The 21,580-nt window shown below is 41.9% G+C and overlaps 1 protein-coding gene across 3 annotated transcripts in view; it reads right to left on the reverse strand.

Annotated features, from left to right (window-relative positions):
• Positions 1 to 21,580, reverse strand: part of PEBP4 (phosphatidylethanolamine binding protein 4) — a 511,150-nt gene that overhangs the window by 303,695 nt on the left and 185,875 nt on the right. The window lies entirely within an intron of this gene.

A 21,580-nucleotide genomic window follows, 5' to 3' on the forward strand; every position in this document is an offset into this window, starting at 1 on the left:
TACCTGTCATGTGTCCTGGATCAGGATTCCTTTCTTTCACCCTTTGTGAATTAAGTATTCTCCATTTTGTGTGCCCTGCCTCAGAGCTCCTATCCTTCATTTCTCCTATCCCACCAGTTCCCCTGGATTTCTCCTTACTGGGCATATTACCTTAGAGCTCCTCTCCTTCAACCATTATGCCCCAGGGAATCCCTTCCTTGCATATCCTTTCCCAGATTTCTTGCTCTTCAGATGCCTGACCCTCATTTCTACTCCCTCCTTCTTCCAGAGTTGCTGTCCCCTTTTATAATATCCTAGCCTGCACTGAATATGAGTACACTGGCAGCATGAGAGGCACACTATGAGTTAACGGCCATATTGTTTTAATCCATCTATTAAAATTCCCCATCTGTTTCCGCCCCCTAATTATGACTGTATTGGGAACATATTCCAGGATTCTTTTTATTTTTTGCTAAGATTTGATTATGAGCATCATCGCAAGTGCAGAATAAACACAGGGTGCAGTTCATGGCCAGTACTAATGCAGCAAACACAGTAATCAGCAACATACAGGGCAACCTTCATGGCACGACTCCATCAGTTCCAACAGTATTTGACTAGAACCAAAATAGTCTCTGCCTTGGTTCACAGATCCAGGCATCAGTTTGCCCAGGTCTGAGGGGGAGTTTTGCTTCATACACATCGTTTCCAACCAGAAATGGGCTGTGTTTTGGACACTCTGCGTGGGTTCTTCCATTCACAAACAACAGATTTTCACCATTCCCTTAGAAGATCTGGTTTTTGTGCTCTGATACATGATTTGGAATGTGCTGTAGGAAGCTTCTATTTGCATAAGTTTCAAACTTGCTTCTGTTTCTAATTCTGTTTGCTATTTATTGCTGATGATATTGCACTCTGTTGCACTGCTTTACCTTACATTTGCCCTGTATTTTTTTTCCAAATTAAGTTACATGGACTCCTGAAGAAGGCTCAGCGCTGAAAAACAGACCATATTGGGTCCTTTGAACAATTGGCTTGTTGATTAGATTTTTTTGTACAACCACAATCCACTGTTATATGTGTTCCTAATAAGTTTTCTGTTTTGTTAATCATTCCTGTTTCCATCCAGGCACTTTTTTATCCACTATTTTTTGGGGGGGAGGGAGGGGTTAAACCTGCATGCACACTGTTATGCATGCTATATTAACCTGTGTGTTATACGTCTTCTGGAAACTGGTGGTTAGTGCTGGCATTTGGTGCAAGTTGTTTTGTTACCCAATCTCTCTTTCATTTCTTGTTTTTGAGGGTCATGTGTGCGTGCACACAGGCTGTTTGGGTACAGTCTGGATGATTTGATAGTTGGTTCTTCTCTTACTATAAGTGAAATAAATGGGTAGAATCTGTGGAATATGTTTTGGAGAAAGGAGAAGCAGAAGGAATACTTCTGGAAAGGTCACAATTTGTGGACGTATCTGAGAAAAAAGTCTTATATCAGTTTTTGCAACCATTTTTTACTGCGCCAGAAGCTTGATGGGCATCTGGAGACTTCCATATAGAGAGGTCACATCTTGCTAGTGCAGCCCTCATCTTTTCTGCCTCTCTAGTAGGTAGGAGTAAGCTAGTCAGATGAACCAATCAACATATGGGGGTTGAGACTTGTATACTGCTTTTTCTGTGTGGTTTACACAATCAAAGTAGTTTACATATTTTTTAGGCAAAGTCTCGCGAGGCTGCCTCTTGAAGTCTCAGCAGCCGTTTTGAGGATCTGGACAGGTAGTGGCGGGCGGTTCTAGCAGCGGCAGGGGCAGGAAAGTGTTGGGTTCTTTCCTGCTCCCGAAGAAGCCACTAGACCACTGCGGACGTAAAAGGTAGGCCTGGGGAGGGTGCCCTCAGTCCCCATTGGTGCAGTATTACCATGGCAGCGGTTCCCATGGAACAGTCAACCACTGCTGCAGTAATACCAGACAAAACTGTCAACATTTCCCCGTTACAATGGGAATTCCCACAGTAACGGTTACCATGTCACTTTCTACTGGTGAGCACTGGTTCTAATTTTATGCTTTTTTCTATACTGGCAGCTCCTCACCTACACAAATATACTAGGGTAAATCAAAAAGTAAAGGCAAAATACATTTAACGACTTTAATAAAAGAAACTGTGAGCAATTGAACATATCACTTTTCCACATAGTCCCCATGCAAGACAATGCATTTGTTGTATTGTTCAACTAACTTCTACATTCCTGCAGAAAATAAGTTTTTTAGCTGCTCTCGAAGCCAGGTGAGCACCACTTCCTTTACATCATCATGCTTTGTCTTTTGCTCTCTGGGTCGCAGTGATGCACCCTTGTCTCATCACCAGTGACAATTCTCTCCAGAATACTCGGATCTTCTCAGGAACTGGGTAGCAATCTCCATACTCTGTTGCTTAGTTCAGTAAGCTGTTTGAGAACCTATCGTGCACAGACTTTCCTGTATCCTAAGTCATCAAATATTATGGCAAATGTGGACCCATAGCTGACATCCAAATTTACAGCCAATTGAGACACCGTTATCTGTCAGTCTTCTCTAATCAAGGTATCCGCCCTGTTAAGGTGTTCTTGTGTTCACGTTATTGATGGGCAACCAGAACAATCTTTGTCAGTTATACCTGTTCTTCCCACTTTAAGCCTTTTTACCTGCTCATAAACCTTTCATTGATTCATGGTAACATAGTAACATAGTAACATAGTAGATGACGGCAGATAAAGACCCGAATGGTCCATCCAGTCTGCCCAACCTGATTCAATTTAAATTTTTTTTTTTTTTCTTCTTAGCTATTTCTGGGCAAGAATCCAAAGCTTTACCCGGTACTGTGCTTGGGTTCCAACTGCCGAAATCTCTGTTAAGACTTACTCCAGCCCATTGAAGCCCTCCCCTGCCCATCCTCCACCAAACGGCCATACACAGACCCAGACCGTGCAAGTCTGCCCAGTAACTGGCCTAGTTCAATATTTAATATTATTTTCTGATTCTAAATCTTCTGTGTTCATCCCACGCTTCTTTGTACTATGTCCATTCTGAGTCAATATCCGATGGTGAATTTCAACAGGTTTCACTCCCTCTGCCCAAAGAAAGTGCACTACTGCAGGTTATTCTTCCATGTTTCTGACCTCGTGGCTGCCACATGACTAAAGGCCAAGTGCTGCACTGTGCATGGATGAACTATCCCACAGGCAATGTACAAGTACATGTGTTGCATTTTGCTAATTCAGCTCTGGTTATCACATACTTTAACAATCACCTTTAATTTTTGATTCGTTCTCGTATATGTATGTATTTACTTCAACCAAAAAGGATAACCAGCAAAACCACTAATAAACACCAATTTTATATATCCTCAAAGAACCCCAAGTTAGCTGGAAAATAAACACCTGAATTTACAATTTACCAAAGAATAGAATCCCTAACACAATGCCCACAGTTATGCCAATGCATTAAGTACATAAAAATCAGTAAACATAAACTCCCTCCTTTACAAAGCTGCGCTAGCATTTTTAGCGCTGGCCGTAGCGGTAACAGCTCGGATGCTCACAGGAAGTCTATGAGCGCCAGAGCTCTTACCGTGGCAGCCGGTGCTAAAAACGCTAGCGTGGCTTTGTAAAGGAGGGGGAAATTCATGAGTTTACATGAATAATCCTGGTGCGGTATACAAACCTAAGGTTTAGTTTAGTTTAGTTTAGTTTAATGCATGTCCTCTGATTAGGTATCAGTAAAACACAAGTCCCTGGAATAAGACCTAGAGAGACAGCTTTCCACAAAAAAGAGTTTAATAAACGGGTATTCATGGCTATAAGCATATAATCTACAGACAAGGAAATAAACTTGATAACTATCAGATGAGACCATAGCAGCTAACTTTTCAAAATAATTGCAGCTGCTCAACTCCGTAAAAATAAAAACACAGCACGGTGAGTCATGGCTACAAGCAGCCAACCCGTATTTAAATGAAGAACAGAGCAGGTGGTGCATGCATGGGAAGGACTCACAAGGCCAAAAGAGGGGGCTAAGGAAGCAGTCAAAGTCCAAGTCTCCCTTCCCTCCCCAACCCCCCTCTTCTCTCCACAGCCCATTTGCACACATCCTTGCTATCCCTTCCAGTTCAACCTGCCCCATCCAGAACACTTTTCCCATCCCAACCAGTCCTCGTATATATTTCCTTCCTAGCTTCTCCATACTATACATTTTCTCTGCTCCAAGACCATCCCCCCTTCTTTCTCAACACCCTCTTAATCTCTTCCTCCTCCTGTCACTTTCTTATCATATTTGCTCCTTTCTTCTTATTCCCTAAGCATAGTTTGACTTCTCTGCTCCCTACTTCTTCTTGCCTTGAACTGCTGTACTTCTCCCTCCCTAATTTCTTTCCCAATTAGAGTCCCCCTTTCCATTCCAAGCCATTTCCTCTTCTTCTGCAGACTAGGCTTACTCATCTCTTCACTGGTTCCCGTCCTCTTAAGAAAAATAAGATGATATCTTGGTTTATTATGAAACAAGACATTGCTGGAAGTCACGCAGCCCAAAAGTATAACAGCTAACCTCAAAATGTTTGTCCAAAAAAGTAAGTTTTCAAGACAACTTTATATTTTTTAAGTAACATTTCCAGGTGGATGCTCAAAGGCAAACTTTTCTAGAGTGTTGGTCATTACACTGACAAAAAACAAGAAAGAATCCAACTAGATCTGCAGTGGAGGCAAAACAGCACATGAAAAACAAGAAAAAACTGCAGACAGAATGTACAAGATGCAGGCTATGTTTATTATATCAAATATTAAATGTGGTTAATGTTACCACCTTTCAACAAACCAAGGGACCCGACACGGTCCATGCTTCGGTGAACACGCCTTCTTCAGGGGTCCTAACGAATATAAATAAAAATAGCTAAGGATATACAGTAACAAATGTATAAGAACGTGAACATTTGACATGTGGTGTGCTAATGAACTAAAAAAATATAAATGATAAAATGACAATCTATATGATATGATTGAAGATAGGTGAAAACAGTGATATATGAAAAGGACTATCACATAGTAAAAATTACATGATAAAAATACATAATAAACACTGAATCATAAAACTAAAAAACCAACCAAAGTGTCGGGTCCCTTGGTTTGTTGAAAGGTGGTAGCATTAACCACATTTAATATTTGATATAAAAACAGCCTGCATCTTGTACATTCTGTCAGCCATTACACTGAAGCAAGAGTTTGTAGAATAATCCAAGCGAAGATAAAGATGAGAATGAACAATCAAAGGATTCCACTGCAAAGAGCAAAGGGTTTAAATTGGAGACTATAGTATGAACATACTAAACAAAACAAAAAAAAGCAACCCAATATAGTAAACCTGATGGGTGATAAGAATTTTAAAGGATATGAGAGTGGCATGATCATACTTTTTGGCAATATAGGGTAACTTAATAGACATATTTTGGACTAACTGTGACATCATGATGATTATAAGCTTTGAACCTTGAAGTATAGGATTACAGTCATCTAAGCGCAAAAGCATCAAAGAGCACTATGATCAAAACATGCAGCTAATATTTTGCAATTTTTTTCACAAGGCTAGAGAAGTATTGGTCAAAAGTCAAGTGCCTATCTAGGGTTATCCCTACAACTTTTACAGAATCATGAAATGCAATGGATATACCATTATGTGACACAGAATATGAGTTAGAAGCTGAATTAAGCAAGGGAAACATAACTGCCACGGGTTAGAAGGCAATTTCCTCTACAATGGGAACAGATCAGTTAAAGTGGAATCAATGGTAGTTAGGAGCTGGATGTCATCAACCTAAATGTAGAATGTAAAACCTAAAGACTGAATTAGCAATGCTGGAGGGGCCAGAAATATATTAAAAGTATGGGGCCTAAAACTGAGCCTTGAAGAATACCACAGGATAGGTCATATTAAATGGATTGGGACCAAGTTGAAGTGTATTGGTCCTCTCCATACCAAAATTGCCAAAGAGGACATTGCAAAAAGTTTTCATATCATATTAACACATGCTCCTACATCTCCCTCTGGTTCCTCTCTGTCTTACTAGTAAAATAACTTATTTTAGCAGGACAAGGAAAGAATATCAGTTGCCCCACCCTTGACCAAGCACAGCTGTAGTTTAGCTTATTAATTGTCTCTCTCCACTTGTTTTTGACATTCTGTTTCCTTTCTGCCCTCACATTACTTCTCTTATTATAATTATTTTCCTACTTTTATCTAATTTCTTTATAATTTACCCTTCTTCCATGTGTGTTTCTTTCCATAGCCTGTCTCTACTGTTTCTCTTTTCTCACTTTTTTCCAATCTTACCCCTTCCTGCTGTTTCTTCTCCTGTCACTGTTTTTCTCATTTTTCTAATCTTCTCCATAACCTTTCACTTAGGCCCCTGCATTCCTGCTTCTACACAGTTTTTCTTTCTTTTCTTTTTTTTTTCCTGAAGCCTGTGTCCTTTTCCTAATACTCTTTACTTGTTCTTTCATTCTCCTAGGGAAGGGGAAGGGATTTGATATACCATTTTTCTGTGGTATAACCAAAGCAGTTTACATATCACATAGGATTACTAAAAAAGAGGACACATGGCCCCACCCCTGACCCCACCCTTTGCCCCTCCCCTAGGCAGTTGCCTGTTGTGTGCAGTCAGGGTTGAAACAAGCTATAATTGCACTCCATGCAACTTGCCCTCAATGGCACCCTATCCTTTCTTGTGCTGCACTAATGATATATCAGACTTTCAGTTGTAGGTCTATAAAATACTGAGACCAACTCTTGAGTTGATAACCATGTGGAAACAACATTAAAAAGTCCTCCAGCTGTAACAGATCTGAAGCATCAGGGGCAATTGCAAACACCAACCAAACACCAGAATAGCAGGCTCTGTGGGCTTTATTTCAAAGCCTAGCCAGGGAAACTAGCTCTCTTTTCTGACCATAGTCAGGTTCAGTACCTCTTCCTCCCAACCTTTTAAAAACATTCAGCAAATGGTTACGTTTAACAAACATCTCCAGAAGTCTCAGCAACACATGCAGAGCACAAGATACAGATTGTCAAACCACCCCTGCCCAAAAAAAAAAAAAAAAAATTCTATTCCTGCAGCATCGGGTCTGGAACTACGAATCCAGCCGGCAATGATGTACCTAGTATATTTGACACCAAGGGCCAATCATTTTTTAACACCCTCTCCTCTATATGAAAAAAAATATTTTTAGTAATAATCCATGAGTCATACCTAGGAAAAGGCAGCATCTTAATCATTGCAGTGAGCACTAGAGCATCAATACACTCATTGTAAAACTAAACAAGCCAGATTAGTACAGATCGATCCTGCACAGTCAATTCCAAAAGAAAAGCATGTCTTTTTTCACACACAAAGAACACAGATACTTATTCTATACTGTGTGAGAGTGTAACTGCAAACTAAAAATAGAATATGTAGACAACAATGAAACTGCACCTTAAGAAGCCAGATTCTGCATAGAATGCAGCACCACAGCTGCTCCTTGTCCACCCTGGGCAAATCACTTAATCCCCCCATTACCCCAGGTACAATACATTAGATAGATTGTTAGCCCACTGGGATAGACAGGGAAAAAATGCTTGTGTACCTGAATAAATTTATGTAAACCATTCTGAGCTCTCTTGGGAGAACGGTATAGAAAATTGAATAAATAAATAGTGATGCATGTTCCCTAGTACTGTGCAAAATATAAAGACAGCAGATGTAAATTTGAAAAGACTGAAATACCAATCACTACATACCGTGTTTCCCTGAAAATAAGATGTTGTCTTATATTCATTTGAGGCCCAAAAAAGGCACTAGGACTTATTTTCGGGTAGGGCTTATTTTTTTCATGTACATGATCATCACTCCCTTCCTCTCCTTCACCCTAATTCTTCCTCTTTCCTTTCCTCCATATGTACAACATCTTTCCTCCCCTCTCATCCATCCCCTTATGCCTTCCCTCTGCAGCATCTTTCTATCCATCCATCCATCCCTCTCATCCCCTTGTGTAGCAGAACCCTTGCTCAGCTTCCATCCTTCCCTCCCTCCCATCACTCATGCAGCAGAACCCTTGCCTAGCTTCCATCCTTCCCTCCCTCCCATCCCTTGTGCAGTAGAACCCTTGAACACCTGCTGCCACCCCTGCCACGCAGTCGAATTGCCAAACCCCTGCTGACCCTCCATCCTTCCCTCCCAACCGATCCCTGTCGACCCAGACCATAAATACCTTCCAGCATAGGAGCGTCAGGCCAGCAGCATTCACAGGCTGCTTCGCGGCCTTCTCGCTGGGGCCTTCTGTGTACACAAATAGTTGTTCTTTAAAAATTTTCTACCACTTGGGTACTTCCCCCAATCCAAATTCACTGAACATAAAAACAGTCATATTGGGTCAGACCAATGGTCCATCTGGCCCAGTTTTCTGTTTCCAACAGTGGCCAATCGAAGTCACCGTATATGGCAGAACCCAAATAGTAGCAACATTCCATGAACACGATCCAGAGCATAATGTACTCCTTCAATCCAAACTTATCTCCACAATTGTACTCCCCCAATCCAAATTCACTGCTGAACAATGCACTCCTCCAAACCAAACTCACCTCCTAAAATGTCAATTTTTTGAGTGACTAAATATAGCCATTTTGTAGGCAGCTACATTTAGCCACTCAGCAGGGGGAAATTTTCACACTCACCCCTTTTCTGGATAGTTAACTTTTAGATTTCTTTGAAAATCAACCTCAGAATGATTTCTCTAAGTTGCCCATCAAGAGCTGTGATATGCGACTGCTTTTTTGAAAATGTTAGTTATCTAGAAACCTACATAAAAGGATATCATAACAATATCAACCACTTCATTCTTTTGTGGTACTCTAGAATGATGGGCACATAGAGCCATCTAGCTCTTGGAAAAGCAAACTAGATTTGAAGAGAGAATTTTTTTGTTTTACTTAAATAACTTTACAGTTTGTAGTTTAAAAAAATGAACTGCTAACTCTGACAAAGATACTATTAGGCTAATATTCAAAGCAATTTATGCGTTTGTCAATAACTTGTAAATGCATAACTTCCATATACTGTACTTTCAAAGGTTATATCTAATCTAATTTTCAATTTCTAGATCTCTCTATGCCTATCTAGGTTCAAGGCGACTTAAAAATCAAGAAGCTTACATTACATTTAGGAGTTACAACGATAAAATATAACGTAAGCAGTATACTATGAGTTAGTTACCAGAAATAGAAGTTGTGGTAATCATTCAATAGAGGGGAACAATGAGCTGTCATTAGAATTACAGTACAGCAGTTTGAGTATAATACGGTTGAGTGAGATTGGTGCGATTATGTTATGCAGAGTTTGGGGAGGGAGCTAAATGGACAATACCTGGCCATTTAAGGGAGAAATTATTCTATGTGAGCTACTGTTAAAATGGGTTATTTTAATGTTAACCTCAGTTTGTAACTAAGTCTCCTCATTCTGAGTTATATAGACCATCAAGGAATACAAGAAGTTCTTACTTATTTGCCTATCCTAAGCCAAATGGTGTCAGACATAAGACCTTTTTTGATAGGAACTTACAATCCTGGCTTGGTGAATGTATTCATCAAGCCATATCTTACTGTTCTTTTCGAAAATTAGTTAAGTCTTCTTTGTTTGACAAATGTATTACTTAGTTGAGTATTTTTAAGATTGTAATTACATTTTTAACTTTTTACAATGATTTTATTTTTATGGTATGAATGTATTTCACTGATTGTTCAGTTTTTTATGGTGTAAACCGCCTAGAACTCTTGGTAATGGTGGTATAAAAGAATAAATTTATTATTTTATTATTATTATTATAAAATGGGAGCTGTGCTAAAATAGCCAAGTTTTCGATAAAATAACATGCATTAATGGGTAGCCCATGTTGATAACTATGGCTCCGAACCACTAAATGACCAGATATTATTCATATAGTTGGGGTTGGATTAAGGGTATAGCAGAGATGGCACCAACCAGTGGCATAGCGAGGGTAGGAGGCACCTGGGGTGATGGCAATCCCACGCCCTCCTCTCCGGTCCCATGCTCCTTCTGCACCACCATACCATACTCGTGTCCTCCCATCAACAAAAATGGCTGCTGTGAGTTCCCACTGTAGTCTCATGAGACCACGGGAACTCATGGCAGTCATATTTGTTGACGGCTCTGCATGGGGCAGGAGCGTAGGACAATTGCTCCTACTCCACTTCACCACTAGACCATAAGGTAAAGTGTGGAGAGGTCTGGGAGGCAGGAGTGTGGCGGGGTGGGTCAGAGTCAGCCCTAAAAGTTATTCGTGATTTTTCCATGTTCACGGGCCGGCTCTACCACTCAGCAGCTATGGAATATGGAGGGAGAAGTGTATGTAATTCCAGGAGTGTCCATCCATTATGTTTTAACTATGATTTTATTGTATCTAATGTATGCACATTAGTGTATTTTAGATTGTAAGCCACCCTGATGATTTTCCTAAGGTGCGGGGTAGTAAAATTTTAATAAACTTGGAAACTCATGTTGGCAATGGCTTGTCCTCTGATGTCACTTCCTGGCCTCACAACCCGGAGGTGATTTCAGAGGAAGCCAAGCCAGCACAAGCAGCAGGCTAGAGAGATGCCAGCGCCCCCAAGATGGCGCCTGGGGTGGTATGTCCCCCCTTACTACGCCACTAGCACCATAAATTATCTATCCAGTAATATTCAGTCAATAAATGAATGTTATCCATTTATTTTATACCTGCTAATCAGCAAGCCTAAACTAAAAAAGGATAGTGCCAACACATTCACTGCTGAATATGATGCAGCATCAGTGCTTATATGGATATTCTGAAAACACATTCTAAGTGCTGGTGCTTAATGTAATGCGATGATCATGCTGGCTCAATAATCAGACCCATTATGTATAAATGATTTAATTTTTCTTACTTGAGGTGTTTAAAATATATCTCGGCCCAAAGAATTTGAAAGGTTGGCACAAGAAAGAAACAGTTTGGGTAGACAGTGAAACACAAAGAAACATGGACCTGTTCTGGAGCAGCAGCATAAGAATTAACGTCTCTTGGAAGTAACAGTGCAACACTGCTAGGCAACACACATGGAAAGCTGTTGGTTTCCAAGGAAACAGCTACACCATGCAAGTGCCACACATGTCCTCTATAGGCATTTCTGCCAGTCACTCAGTAAGAACTGCAAGGAAGAAGCTTTTTCAGTTCAATCCCTCTGCCTCATCACTGTCCAGAAGACTTTGCCACCACTCATATGTACTGAATCCAGTGGCCATATAACATTCAAGGTCACTTGGCTAATTAGAGGCGTGCCAAAACAAACAGGCAAGACACTCACAATCTGTACTTCAGCAAGGCTGGCACTCTGCTATTCACAGGAGAGTCAGTTTTCTGAAATACATACCTCACTCAAGGAACTGGGTTTGCCTGGGTTCTTACTATGGCAAAATCCTTCTTAGGACATGACAAAGATGCAGCTTTTTCATCTCTATAAATTTGCGTGTAGCAGAAGCTGTTTATTTAGATTTGGCACATACATTCTCATTGTAGCTCAAGGTGAGTAGGTATTTCCCTGTCTCAAGAGGACTTAGACTTAGTAACTGAGAACTTTTGATAGTATCCTACTACTATTAATTATTTCTATAGCGCTACCAGATGTACACAGCGCTGTACAGAGACACAAAGAAGACAGTACTGTAAGGTTGGACACCCCCCAAAAAAAATGTAAGGTTGGAGGGATTATGGTTGAAGCAGCCTTACAATCCGCGGTCCCGAGTTCAATACCCTCACAGAAGATTCACCAGGAAGTAAAATTACTCACAAAGACCACTAACAGTGTTTGCATAAAGAATAGATATATTGTGCAGAGAAAGCAAGATTCATAAAAGTTACAATTAAGCATTACAATTAATGAGAGATATAAGTTTTACAATTACAGAGACTGCTTCTGTGTTCTTGTAAATGAGAGAGAACAGGTGTTGTGAGGAGAGAGAGAAGTAGAGAGAGAAAGGGGGTGGGGAGGTGATGTTCCAAGCTTCAGGTTCCAGAGATAGAGAGCAGGGGGGTTGATGTTGAGAGGGCACTTTTTATAACAAATAGAATGTATTGAACTTCAATAGAATCTATTGAAGTTAAGTATCCCTATCCTTAGTAAACTGTCTGAAACAATAGTTAGTTTCACTGACCAGGAAGGTGAGTGAGGTGTGTTAGACTGGAGAAGAATAGACTGGAGTCAAAAGTAATTTCCAGTATGCTTCTGACAATATCTGTGCACCTGGATCCATTGTATCTCCTAAGCTGTCCATCTTAAGCACCAGACATTTACACATCTTCTTAACAACTCTTAGCTGCAAGTTCGTTTGTTACCTTTTAAGCATGATTTAATTAAGGCTGTCTGCAATGACATTCCCTAAGGTCAGACATGAATGGTATGATCTCCCATAGGCCTTTGCTGCCATTGGTTAGGCTAACCGAAAATGCTGATTGCTAGCAATGCTAGGGCTGACAAGTACCTGCTCGAAAGAGCTTACAATCTAAACAGACAAGACAGACAAACAAGATGTCATGGATACAGTTAAGGGGAATAGTTAATCTGATGGCTGGGTTGGTGGGCAGTGGGGAGTAGGGTTGTGGATGGAAGGCTATATCAAAAAGGTGGGTTTTCAGTCTGCTTTTAAACAAGGTAAAGAAAGGGGTTTGGCAGAGAAACTCGGGTAATTTATTCCAGGGGCAGCTAGAAGAAAGAAATCTGGAATTGGCAGTGGAGGAGAAGGGTACAGCTAAGAGTAGCTTATCTGAGGAACGGAGTTCTCTTGGAGGTGTATAAGGAGAGAGAAGAGATATTGAGGGGCAGCAGTATGAACACACTTGTAGGTCAGCAACAGGAGCTTGAACTATATGCAAAGGCAGATAGCGAGCCAGTGAAGTGATTTAAGGAGAGGAGTGACATGAGTGTAGCAAGGTTGGTAGAAGATGAGTTGTGCAGCAGTGTTTTGTACAGATTGCAGGGAGGGAGAGGCAGAACTGCAGGAGACCAGTTAGAAGTAGATTGCAGTAATCTAAGCGTGAGGTTACGAAAGTGTAGACAAGGGACTGGGTACTGTGCTCAGAGAGAAGGGGCAAATTAATTAATTAATTTTATTTATATACCACTTATATCCTAAGTGGTTTACATTCAAGTACTTTACCATATTTCCTTATCTGTCCTGGCGGGCTCAAACTCTATCTAGTGTACCTGGGGCAATGAGGGGATTAAGTGACTTGCCTAGGGTCACAAGGAGCAGTGAGAGATTCGAACCCACAACCTCAGGGTGCCAAGGCTATAGGTCTAACCACTGTGCCACTTCAACCACTGTGATGTTGTAGAGATAGGCCTTAGCAGTTTGTTGGATGTGTGTAGAAAATGAAAGGTTGGAATCAAAGATGACTCCAAGGTTGCGAGCAGAGAAGACTAGAACGATGACAGCATTATTTACCAAGATGGAGAATGGAGGAGGAGCAGAGGGTTTAGGAGGAAAGAGGAGATGCTCAGTCTTAGACATATTTAGTTTATGATGGCAGGACATCCAGACAGCAATATCAGTCTAAAAGGCAAATACTTTTTCTTGAACTTTAGGTGAAATTTCGGGTATAGGGATCTGGGAGCCATCAGCATATAGGTGATACTGGAAGCCATGGGAGGAGATCAGGGCACCGAGGGAAGAGGTATAGAGAAAGAAAAGAAAAGAAGAGGTCCTAAGACAGAACTCTGGGGTATGAAGATGCGATGGGAGAGGTAGGAGGAAAACCAGGAGAGGACAGTTTCACGGAATCCAAGCGAGGACAGCATATCAGATATTGCATTCTTTGTAGAAGATCAAGAATCTGTCAAGTTGAAAGGAAGTCCAGGCAGTGACGGAGAACCATACGCTCAAGCAGCTTGGATAGGAACAGAAGAAGGTAGACAGGGTGATAGTTGGATGGGCAGGTGAGGTCTAGCAAGGGTTTTCTGCGAAGCAGCTTAACCACTGCATATTTGAAGACAGCGAGGACAATTGCAGTGGAAATGGATAGGTTAAGAATATGGCACATGGAAGGACAACAGTATGTGAGATGGGGGTCAAATAGAGGGGTGGGAATAGGGTCTGAGGGGCATGTAATAGGCTTAGCTGAAGACAGAAGATGTGCATTTTTTTTCTCTGTGATTTCATAGAAGGAAGAAAAGTCAGAGGTAGATGACGAAGGGTAGAGAGGGTGGGGCCAGGCAAGCGGAGCTTCCTGAGTTGTTTGGGTGAAAGATGAAGGGGTGGTATGAGTTTGATGTTTAGGAGAGTGGATGGTGGGTAGGGAAGAAGGATGTGACCTTGTAGTGATTTCAAGGGGGATCTTGTAGACCTTGTCTTGGAAGTAATAAGCCATAGTTTGGGATGAGAGAGAAGGAGGGATCGGAGGTGGGGGCACTTTGAGGAAGGAGTTCAGCATGGCCAAGAGATGACGGGGGTTGGAAGAAAGGAAGTTAGCTAGTTGGATGTAGTAGTCTTGCTTGACATGTGTAAGCACAGAATTAAAGGAAGTCAGCATAAATTTAAAGTGAAGAAAGTAAACTTGTGCGAGATTTGGGCCAAAGGCGCTCGGCACAGCGAGTACAGGAATGTAAGTAACAGGTACTGGGAGTGAGCCAAGGTTGAGGTTTGGTATGCCTGACAGAGCGGGGAACATGGGGAGCAAGGATGTCCAGGAGAGGAGAGAATAGAGTTGTATGACGAGACAGCCTCATGGACAGACTTGGATAACATAGTGGAGGCAAGGAGACGTGAAACAGTGGTTGAGAGCATGGAAGGATTGAGGGCTTGAAGATTTCAAAACCTGTTGGAGGTGACTGGACGTGGCTGGACGTGGAGGGGGAGGGGGAGTAATTGTGAAAGTTATCAGATGATGATCAGAGATGGGGGAGCAATGAAATAGAGAAGTTAGAGAGAGAGCAGTTGGAGAAAAGACAAGATCAAGGCAGTGATCAAAACAAGACCAAGGCAGTGGCCATCCCGGTGAGTGGAGGTCAAATGAGAAGGTTAAGGCAAGAAACTTAGAAGCATGTGTGTCAGTTGGATTATCAGGGTGAAAGTTAAAATCCCTAAGAATGAGGGAAGGACGGAGAAGATGAAGCAAGGAAGCCCAAAATCCAGGAGTCAAATTTAATGAGAAAGGAGGAAGGGGACTTGTTGGGAGGACAATAAATGACTTCCCAACTATCAGTACTATCTGTAAAGGCAGAGGAGTAAATAGAGGCACGGAATGGATTTCAAATGAGGAAAGGCTGTGAGATTGAGGGAGAAAAGGTTGGACTCTGCAAGGAGAGACATAAAGCCTCCGCCTCGACCAGTAGAACATGGTTTATGGGAGAAGTGGTAGCCACCATAGAAGAGGGCAGAAGCTGCAGTGGAGTCCTCAGGGCAAATCCATGGTCCACTTACAACGAGCAGGTGCAGGAACTGTGAAATAAAGAAGTCATGAATGTAGGTCAATTTGTTGGAGGCAGAATGAGCATTCCACAGGGTACATGAGAAAGGGAGAGAGGAGGACTGAAGGAAAGGAATAGTTATAAGGTTAGGGCGGTTACACATGTGGAGAAGCAGATGGCATGGAGGGCCAGGGTTAGGATTGACATTCCCGGCTGTGAGTAGAAAAAGGAGTGTGAGAGTGTTCTGAAGCAAAGGGGAATAATGATGGCAATGATGAAAATGGGTGGGGCTCAAAGAGAAAGGAGATGGATGAATGGAAGAGAGAATGCTTGAGCATGAGTGTAGTGAATAAGGTAGATGACAAGATGGCTAGTGAGGGGATAGGAAAAGGAGAAGGATAGTGAAGAGCTGCGGTGTGGAGAAGAGAGGGAAAAGGAGTAAGATTGGAGAGAGTGAGTATGAGAAGCAGAAAGTGAATTGGAGTCATAAGAAGAGGAACAGAGAAAGGAAATATAGATATACAAGAAGAGAGGTAGTGAGCATAGGAAGGTGTCCTCAGGATGTGCACAAAGGAGCGTACTATTACAGACTAATTTGAATGAAGTGCATAGTGGGTAAGCAGGCCCCATAGAGTATAATAGGGCTTGCACTATTTAACATGCACTAAATCTAGTCATGATTACCTAAATTTGTACCTGGAGCAATGGAAGGTGAAGTGCAGGGGTGTAGCTACTAATGAGCAAGAGCCCTGGGCCACCTCCTGCTGAACTTATTTTCATGCATAAGGACCTGACTCCTTGCTCTCCTCCCCCAAAGTCTGGTATCCCTCTCTCTCTCTCCCTCCTTCCCCTCCCAAAGTCCAGCATCTCTCCCTGTGCCCCCTCCCAGGCCTCCAAACTTATTACAAGTTGAGATCAGTGGAACTGCTACAGACAAGCCTCCTTCAGCCAACCCTAGCACCTTCCCTCTGTCACATCTCGCCCACAGGAAGCTGCATCAGAGAAGGCAGAATGCAGCAGGCAGAAGGTGCTGGGGTTGGGTGGAGGTAGGGCGGCCAAGTTACCCATTCCAGAAGGGAGAATTTTTGGCTAGTCTGGATTTCTTGGGGATTACAATGGATAGAATTATGGACTACAACTACTACACTGCTTTGGGATGTAATTTTAAAACTAGGACTGGGCAAAAAGTATCCCTTCAGGAGGGGGGGAGAGAAGAGATGCTGGACTACTGGTGAGAAGCAGAGATGCTGGCCCAAGGATAGTGGCAGGCATACCAAGGGGAGGAGGTGCAGCCCAGGCACAGCCCATAAGGGGGTGCTCTGATGGCCGGCATCATAAACTTCATCCCTGCAGCGGCAGCCTTTACAACTTGCTGCTCTGCCTGTATAAGGCCTTCCCCTGCTGGGTCCTGCCTTTACAGAAACAGGAAGTAGGCAGGATACGACAGGACAGCCCAAAAGCCAACAAGAGCAGTGAGTTGTGAAGGCTGTACTACTGATGAGGGGAGAGGGGGAGGGATGGTGACAAAGCGAGAAAGGGATCGAGGGAGGGGAGAGGGAGAGAAATGCTGCACCTGATTGGGGAGAGGGAGAAAGGGAGCAGGAAGATAAGGGAGGGAAGAGGAAAGAAAGATGCCAGACCATGGAGGAGGGGAGGGGAGGGAAAGGAAGGAAGGAAGAAAAGGAGATGCCAGACCATGGAGGGGAAGGGAAGAAAAGGAGGCAAAGATACCAGACCAGGGAGAAAAGGAAGGAGGGAGGGAAAGGAAGGAGAGAAGATGCCAGAACATGAAGGAGGAGGGAACGGAAGGAGATAGAAGCCAGACCAGGGGGAAAGGAGGGAGGGAAAGGAAGGAGAGGAGATGCTAGAACATGAAGGGGGAAGGGGAGATGGAAGGGAATCTAAGCTAATCTAATTCTTAGTCTTATATACCGAATCATCTCCTAAAAATAGGAGCTCAATTCAGTTTGCATAATTAGATCACAAAGAAAGATCCATTAACATTCATTGGAGCTATAGCCTAAAAAGTGATGAAACAGTAGTTTTTAAGGTTTTGTGAAAGATCTGAAGAGATTAATTTGAGGAGGTAGTTCATTCCATATCGCAGTTAGTAAGTATGGAAAGGAGTTTGGAATTTTACTAATGAACTTGATTCCTCTTAATGATGGAAAAGAAAGCTTATACATATGAGTTGTTCTTGTGCTCGAAGATCTCATGGTGTTTAGAGATAAAGACATCAAAGGAAAAAATAGTTCATGTAAAATTTTAAAGACTATACAGGCACATTTAACTTGAACTCTCAATTGAAACAGAAGCCAATGTAATTTCCTCAACAGAGGTGACACATAATTGAATTTTTTCTTTCCAAAAATCAGTCTGGCTGCAGCATTTTGAATCAATTGCAGCCGTTTCTCGTCTCCTTTGCTTAATCCCACATAAATAGAATTACAGTAATCTAGCTGTGCCAAGATAATGGTTTGAACCAACACTGCCAAATGATCTTGATGGAACAGATGACGAAGTTTTCCCAGTGTGCGAAGACTAAAGAAACATTTTTTGGTAAGATTATTTATCTGGCATTGAAAAGAGAGAGAAGAATCCAAAACACCACCCAATACTCTAGAACAGTAGTCTCAAACTCACGGCCCTTGGGCCACATGTGGCCCGCCAGGTACTATTTTGAGGCCCTCGGTATTATAAAGAATGATTCTTTATGGAAAACTTGTGCCTTAAGTGTCCGGCAGTCGTATCCGGTGGTCGCGTTCTGGAACGTTGCCCACCTCACTGCTGTAACCTCACACAAGCGCTTTCCTGTGTCTGTACGCAATTGTGAGGTGGAGTGGAGAAGACAATCACGTACATACTATAACGAGTTTTACCTCTTGCAAAGTTGTCATTTCTTTAATAAGTCATTAACTATTTTTTCTGTGTTCCTCCAAGTACCTACAAATCCAAAATGTGGCCCTGCAAAGGGTTTGAGTTTGAGACCGCTGCTCTAGAATAAGCATGTCAAACTCAAAGGCTAGCACGGGCCAAATAAACAAGGTTTAAGTTTATGTGGGCCGCAAAAAAGCAAAAATATAATTTTTCATAGAAACTTAGGGGTCCCTTTATCAAGCCACACTAGCGGGGTTAGCGCGTCAGACATTTCATCACACGCTAACCCCCGCGGCCGGCTATAAAACTAATGCCTGCTCAATGCAGGCGTTAGTGGCTAGCGCGGCAGGCAGTTTAATGCGCATTAAACCCCTACCGCAGCTTGATAAAAGGACCCCTTAGGTTTATTTCAAAAAGTACAGTATAAAAAAAGAGCAATGATAAAATTAATGTTTTCTTCCTGACACTTGGCATCTCTTCTCTGCTACTATTTTTCCTATTTGGGGGGGAAATCTTGTCTGCAGCGATTACTTTTAAAACTGACCCAAGGTGATTGTCGATAATTCTGGATCAGAGAGGAGATTTATTTCCTTTCATAACTGTAAATAACTGCTCACACTGATAAGTACTTCCAAACATAGAAATACAGTACTTTCATATGCGAATTTTCGAGTATGTTCAAACCTGGCTGGCAAATATTTGTAAAATTCAAGCGAGCCAGTATATTTTGTCTTCAAACCTGAATTGCACTGGATCTCAATTACTTCCATATGCATATGATTAGGTTAGCGCACCTTAATTAAAGGACCCCTTAATTTATAGTTCTTTTTGTATCTTTCAATTTGTTATTGTACACCGCCTTGCTGTTACCTACAAAAGATATCTTAAAACCAATAAACCATAGGTGCAAAGTCCTTGGGTATATTTGTTAATTTTGAAAACTGCCTAAGGAAAACATGTCTGCAGACACTAGCACTTGCTTCTGTAGGGTCTTTTTCTGAGCAAAATGTGTGCATTCTTAAAAATACACATGTACATGTATAGGTGCAAAACCTGCCCCCAAAAATGCTTCCACTAAATACGAGTAGAAATGTGTGTCCTATAGAGAGCTATGTGCAAGTTTTTACCCACACATAGAAGGAAATTTTCAACTAGCCCATTTGCATAGATAAAACAATGTGGTACCTGTTGAAATGACCTCGAAAATGAAACAGAATTGGAAATATAGGTAACAGACAGAGGATGGGCCCTGCTGTAATTTATATGCTTATTTACCCTATGTTACAGAGAAACAGAAAAGGGGGTAGATTAGACAGACAGGTTGATTCGTATCTGCTATCATCTACTGTGTTAATATAAACATTTTAATGAATGGAATGGCTTTCTGGAATGGAATGACAATGAATGGGAAAACTTTCTGTCGCCAAGGAGATATTTGATGGACGCCCATCTGAAATAAAACCCTAGCAATGCTATTTTACAGATCAACTAAATCCAGAACGTAATAGAAAATAAGAGACATGAGTTGGGAACCTGTGAGGTGCTCGGCAAGAAAATCAGTGGCACTTCTTTATACAAATTACATGTAACACTTGGCATTATTTAAAAACTGAATAATGGGCTTAATTTGCATTCTATCCAAAACCCCTTTCACTGAATGTACTATTGTAATTTTAACCATCTTGCAAGAAAGCTACTTTTGAAACAGTTTAATTATTGAGAGCAGGTTTGAGTCATGCTCCTATATCTTTTGCCAGTCTCTTATTAATCTTCAACAATACTTGGGGGTGATTTCAGTCACTGGCAAAGGGCATTCTTTTCATTTCAAACCAAAAATCAGAGAGGAATATTTGAAGATAAAAGGTCATTACATTTAAAAGGAAATACAGTATCTGAATGACACCACTTCTATTCTGCTCACCTGGAATCCCTAGGGTAGTTTCCAGTTTTATCTTTATTTAAATTGGGGATCCAGTACAAAAGGAAAGTCAAAAAGCCCTTGTGAAGCTTTTATGTGTGATAAGACCAAAACTATTTCTGTTTCAGTCCAGTCTTTTCTGCTGCTCTCTATCAAGGGGTTCTGTTGATTAAGACATTTAAGTTTCTTTTTCACTAAATGTGAACTCCAGATGCTATTCACTCAGGCACCTAATAGGTTCCCAGAATAATCCACAGTAGCTACAACATAAAGTTAATCCTGAACATAACTTTCTGGGCAAATGTGAGTATTTTATAAAATACACGTCTTGACAAATCTTTGGCTTTGCCTTCTTGTCCGGCGGTTCGTACTTCTTGGCGGGGTTCCTTCCCTTTGAGGTGGGCGGAATCAGAGCTTCATTATCTAGGGGTCCACATTCCAATGGATCTCGCCCGCCTCTACTCCTTAAATGTTGGCTCTCTTTTTTCTACCTTTGGGACGCGGCTGCTGTTGTGGCGGGGTCTTCCCCTTTCTTTGTTGGGCCGGGTGAGTCTTTACAATATGCTTGTTGTACCGCAGTGGCTGTATGTTTTACAGGTTCTTCCCCTTTATCTGTCTCCTCATGATGAAAAGCAACTTGAGCGCCTGGTGCAACGGTTCCTCTGGATAGGCAAACGGGCTCGCCTTCCCTATTGGAGGGCGGCCTCCCCTTGGTATAAAGGTGGTTTGGGGTTGTTAAATCTTCGTTTCTTAACGATTGCTTGTGGAATGCGCCACATTAATGACCTTTTTAGTGGCACCTCCACATTTACTAACACCGCCTTGGAACTTTCTTACTTTACCTCTACCCACTTTAGTACGTTTCTCCACTCTCCTTTGCTTTCTAAATGGGAATCTGCGCCCAGTGCTTTGTTGCATTGCTCCCTTCGTCGGGCCTGGCACTGGGTTTGTAGGTTTCATTCCCTCAGTCCTCTGGTCTCTCCCTTTTTACCTTTACGCTATAATGCCCGTTTTCCCCCTGGGGTGGACAATGCTAGCTTTGTGCGTTGGGAAGCAAAGGGGATTCGTTTTTTGTTGCATTTGGTTGATGATGAGGGTCTGATTAAACCAGGGGTGTCCAATGTCGGTCCTCGAGGGCTGCAGTCCAGTCGGGTTTTCAGGATTTCCCCAGTGAATATGCATGAGATCTATTAGCATACAATGAAAGCAGTGCATGCAAATAGTCCTCATGTATATTCATTGGGGAAATCCTGAAAACCCGACTGGACTGCGGCCCTCGAGGACCGACATTGGACACCCCTGGATTACACCCTTT

The sequence above is a fragment of the Geotrypetes seraphini genome, chromosome 6 (assembly GCF_902459505.1).
Source record: "Geotrypetes seraphini chromosome 6, aGeoSer1.1, whole genome shotgun sequence".
NCBI classification, from domain to species: Eukaryota; Metazoa; Chordata; class Amphibia; order Gymnophiona; family Dermophiidae; genus Geotrypetes; species Geotrypetes seraphini.